General features: G+C 42.5%; 2 protein-coding genes across 2 annotated transcripts in view; one reads left to right on the forward strand and one right to left on the reverse strand.

The window, feature by feature from the left end:
* LANCL3 (LanC like family member 3) overlaps nt 1-5,337 on the reverse strand; it is a 114,421-nt gene that overhangs the window by 24,828 nt on the left and 84,256 nt on the right. The gene's annotated exons all lie outside the window — the stretch shown is intronic.
* PRRG1 (proline rich and Gla domain 1) overlaps nt 1-5,337 on the forward strand; it is a 466,522-nt gene that overhangs the window by 18,981 nt on the left and 442,204 nt on the right. The gene's annotated exons all lie outside the window — the stretch shown is intronic.

The following is a 5,337-nucleotide window of genomic DNA, read 5'->3' on the forward strand; positions in this document are numbered from 1 at the left end:
GAACTATACTCAATATCCTGTGATAGACCAGAATGGAAAAGAATTTGAAAAAGAATGTGTATGTATATACAGATATATATATATATATAAAGTAAATATATATATTATATATATATATATAAAGTGGAGTCACTTTCTGTACAGCAGAAATTAACACAACACTGTAAATCAACTATACTTTAAATTTTTATAAAAGCAAAAAAAAAAAGCAGTTCCAATTAGCAAATTCCGATTTTATTAAGCTTACAATTGTATCTAGCTCTAGGTCATAGTGAATATCAGCCTTAGTCAATCGTATCAGTTGTCCCCACTGTCCCTGGCCAGATATTCAGTTCTCAGCAGTCCGTGAAGCTAGAGTTGGCTATGTGACTTCATTTTGATCAATGGGGAAATCTGCTGAGGTGGGAGCTTCCTGGAAAGCTTTTTTGGTGCCTTGAATGTTTATGTGAGGCCTGGAGCTATAGCAGCCATTTTGCATCCTGAAGCAATAAGCTTGTGGATGACATGCCAACATTCAAAGAACAATAGACGAGAAAGATCCTGGGGGTTTTGGACATCATTGGGCATCTGTACCACAACCAGGACCACCTATCTCCTAAGTCTTTTGTTATGAGAGAAAAAGTATTTCCTTTCTTAAAGTCATTGTTCATTGGATTACTTACAAACTCACATCAACTGGGCAGCCATAAAGTGCCAATCTAACAGCACTGCTAACATTCATTTCCCTGTAAAGCAATTTTTGCCCACATACTCCTCTGTTTCCATGGAAACCTCTAGCTCCGGAGCTCTTTATAGTGAAACTGACTGCCTGAGTGGACAAATTCAAATGCAGTTTTTAGTGCTGGCAGTACTCACAAGGTTGTGATTGATTTTTCTTGTTAAGTGCTATCCTAGAGCCCAAAGACAAAGCCTAGCAAACACACTGTCACCTTGCTGCCGCTGCCCTGTGTGACCACCCGACTTGTTGCACTTATCTTGCTCCAGGTCAGGGACAGGGGACACTATTGAAGCTGCCCCAGGACAGTAGATCCTCAAACCCTCAAAGTTGATGTGGGGAGACAGTGAGGAGACTTGTGGGAACCTCAGAAACAAGTTCTGTGAAGCAATCACCTTCTACACCAGGAACCACTGTCACCTCAACTTAAGTAACTGTATTATGTACTATCTGCCCTGTCACTTGAGAGAGAGCTATTCATGAAAATGGTCCTAGAAGAACAGTATCTGAACCATTTGTGACATTTTAAGGCTTAATAACTCTTTTGCCTAGATATTTTGGACAGAATAAGCTGAAAGGGTTTCTTTTCCATGGGCCTGTGGGAATGACAGGTGCCTTGAAGGTCCGAGTTGGGGAGAGAAGGCAGAGATGCTTTAAAACAGTTTAAATCTTTTAGTCTTCTTTTTCCCCCAATACCTTAAAATACATTTTTAATAAATGTGTTCCTAGGGTCTAAAGGAAGCTAAGGCCATAAATGGTACCTTTTCTGCATGCAAAATAAAACCAAAAGGTATTGGGGCGGTGGGGTGGATTGGATGACAATGGTGGGGAAATTTGGAATTTTTGGTTTTGTGATTATATGGCCCTGAGTGAGTGATGTAACCTCTCTGCTTGCACAGTCTTCGTTGGTAAAATGAGGTAGCTGGGGCTGCCCTGGTGGCTCAGAGGTAAAGACTCCACCTGCCAGTTCAGGAGACACGGGTTTGATTCCTGCTCCAGAGACTCCACATGCCATGAAGCAGGTAAACCGGCGTGCTCTAGAGCCCGGGGTCCACAACCACTGAAGCCAGAGTGCCTAGAGTCTGTGATCCACAGCAAGAGAAGCCACCGAAATGAAAAGGCTGTGCACTGCAACTAGAGAGTACCCCTGGCTCGCTGCAACTAGAGAAAAGCTTGCACAGCAATGAAGACCCAGCATAGCCAACAATTAAAAAAAATTTTTTTTATTTAAAAAATGAGGTAGCTGACCAAATAAGTTCCTGGGGCCTATCTGGTTCCTGACGGTTTATAAATATGCATCTAACTTTCCTTCTTTCCCATGTATCATTGAAGCACTGGGAGGAATTCTCTGCATGATCGTGTTTGAAGTGGTTCCATCATGGTGACACACTGTGCTTTCAGACACTTTGAAGGGAAAATGATTCTGGTTTCTTGTTTTCTGGTATCTTTTCAGAAACAGTTTTAGCCAGGGATCTTTAGGAAAGCTATATCCTAAGATTCCAAAAGAATCCCTTTCTATATAAACAACACATTAAAAAGGGAGATTTGGGTGAGATGTATGGAGAGAGTAACATGGAAACTTCAATTACCATAGGTAAAATAGATAGCCAATGGGAATTTGCTGTATGACTCAGGGAACTCAATCCGGGGGTCTGGAACAACCTAGAGGGGTGGGATGGGGAGGAAGGTGGGAGGGAGAGGGAGGGGACATGGGTGTACCTATGGCTGATTTGTGTTGATGTTTGGCAGAAGCCAACACAATACTGTAAAGCAGTTATTCTTCAATTTAAAAAAATTTTAAAAAAATTAGAAAAAGAGATCTGGGGTGACTTGGGCATGCAAGTATGCTGGAGGGAGCTGCCAGCCCTCCCACCTCTTTAGGGGCCAGGAAGCCAGGATGAACACAAGCATCTCTGTGGCTGCTTTCAATTTTCATTTTAGGGCCGGGGGAAGGAGGAGGAGGAAGAATGAATCTCAGGAGGGCCTGGTTCTGAGGCTGAAGACGAGAGGAGAGTCAAGTATTAGATCGACACCTTTACCCTGTTAAGTACACTCCCCAGAGCCACCTCCTTAGATTTCAGCATCTGCAAATTCCACATGGTTGCTGTGCAATGAACACAGCTAGGGGCTCCATCCTGGTCCTTACAAAGGCTTGGGGATAGCAAACCACCAGGATGTATAACCAGTACTAAGCAAAGCAGGATTTATAACCTTGTAAGTTAGTAAGGTCTTTGTCATACAAACCATTTATCCTGTAAATATTTATGGAGCCCTACACTTGGAGAACATCTGTCAACAAAAGAGAGAAAAATCCCTGCCATTGTGGAGATGACATTTCACTTTGAATACATGCATACAATGCTCCATATTTTATTACCCCCAATATGTCTTGTGCAGCCACTCTCCATCATTTGTTATTATTTTAATGGGGCTGTCTTCAGAAAGAAATAAATGTTAAGTAAATTGTGTGCCTCATCTCAGGTTGCCTGGGGAACATTTTAACAGGAGATGAAATCCATTCATAGGTTCCAATGTTCAATGGAGGGTAATTACCAAAAGTGTAAGTATGGACACAGGAGAGAAATGGCCAGCTGGCCAGTTGCTGTAGCAGATAATTCCCAGGAAATGTTTAAAAACAGAGGCCCCGCTCTATACTAAGACTGTAAAGGAGGTAGAACTGAACACTTATCTTTCTTTTTTTTTTTTTCTGGAAAAAAAAAAAAAGGTCCACTCAGGATGCTGGGGCACAGACACTTCTCTACAGGGCTTTGCATTGCAAATCCAGCATGATTTAGTATTGCAAATATCACAGGTGGTTAGAACAAGGAACTCAGCTTAATCTTATCTGGTTCACTTAAGCTGGGCTGTTTTTATTCCTGGTCACAGAGTAGACTCTTAATTATAAGCTTAATGCCAGGTATGTCTCTGTAAATATCTTTCATTGGTTGTAACACAAAATATTACTGACCATTTACCAATTATTCTGCCAATGCAGGAGAAGCAAGAGACATGGGTTCAATTCCTGGGTCGGGAAGATCCCCTGGAGATGGAAATGGCAACCCACTCTAGTATTCTTGCCTGAAAAATCTCATGTACAGAGGAGCCTGGTGGGCTACAGTCCATGGGGTCGCAAAGAGTTGGACACAACTGAGCATGCACACATACACACAAAAGCATGCATCTCCAGGATACTTAAAGAGCAGCTCAATGTTTAATATGTGAAGCATGAAGGTGTATTAAATATAGAATTACTAGCCTGGTGCAAATGTAATTGCGGTTTCAGATAGTGAATTTTAAATCATTGTAACTAGGCTCACAATTGCACTCATCTCACATGCTAGTAAAGTAATGCTCAAAATTCTCCAAGCCAGGCTTCAGCAATATGTGAACTGTGAACTTCCAGATGTTCAAGCTGGTTTTAGAAAAGGCAGAGGAACCAGAGATCAAATTGCCAACATCCATTGGATCATCGAAAAAGCAAGAGAGTTCCAGAAAAATATCTATTTCTGCTTTATTGACTATGCCAAAGCCTTTGACTGTGTGGATCACAATAAACTGTGGAAAATTCTGAAAGAGATGGGAATACCAGACCACCTGACCTGCCTCTCGAGAAACCTGCATGCAGGTCAGGAAGCAACAGTTAGAACTGGACATGGAACAACAGACTGGTTCCAAATAGGAAAAGGAGAAAGTCAAGGCTGTATATTGTCACCCTGCTTATTTAACTTATATGCAGAGTACATCATGAGAAATGCTGGGCTGGAGGAAGCACAAGCTGGAATCAAGATTGTTGGGAGAAATATCAATAACCTCAGATATGCAGATGACACCACCCTTATGGCAGAAAGTGAAGAAGAACTAAAGAGCCTCCTGATGAAAGTGAAAGAGGAGAGTGAAAAGGTTGGCTTAAAGCTCAACGTTCAGAAAATTAAGATCATGATATACGGTCCCATCACTTCATGGCAAATAGATGGGGAAACAGTGGAAACAGTGGCAGACTTTATTTTTTTGGGGCTCCAAAATCACTGCAGATGGTGACTGCAGCCATGAAATTAAAAGATGCTTACTCCTTGGAAGGAAAGTTATGACCAACCTAGATGGCATATTAAAAAGCAGAGATATTACTTTGCCGACCAAGGTCCATCTAGTCAAGGCTATGGTTTTTCCAGTGGTCATGTATGGATGTGAGAGTTGGACTGGGAAGAAAGCTGAGCGCCGAAGAATTGATGCTTTTGAACTGTGGTGCTGGAGACTCCTGCGAGTCCCTTGTACTGCAAGGAGATCCAACCAGTCCATTCTAAAGGCGACCAGTCCTGGGTATTCATTGGAAGGACTGATGCTGAGGCTGAAACTCCAATACTTTGGCCACCTCATGTGAAGAGTTGACTCACTGGCCAAGACCCTGATGTTGGGAGGGATTGGGGGCATGAGGAGAAGGGGGCAACAGAGGATGAGATGGCTGGATGGCATCACTGACTCGATGGACATGAGTTTGGGTAAACTCTGGGATTTGGTGATGGACAGGGAGGCCTGGCGTGCTGCGATTCATGGGGTCACAAAGAGTCGGACACGACTGAGCGACTGAACTGAACTGAACTGAAGTAGGCTCAAACACATCTTTA

Source organism: Bubalus kerabau, chromosome X, assembly GCF_029407905.1.
Source record: "Bubalus kerabau isolate K-KA32 ecotype Philippines breed swamp buffalo chromosome X, PCC_UOA_SB_1v2, whole genome shotgun sequence".
Lineage (NCBI taxonomy): Eukaryota > Metazoa > Chordata > Mammalia > Artiodactyla > Bovidae > Bubalus > Bubalus kerabau.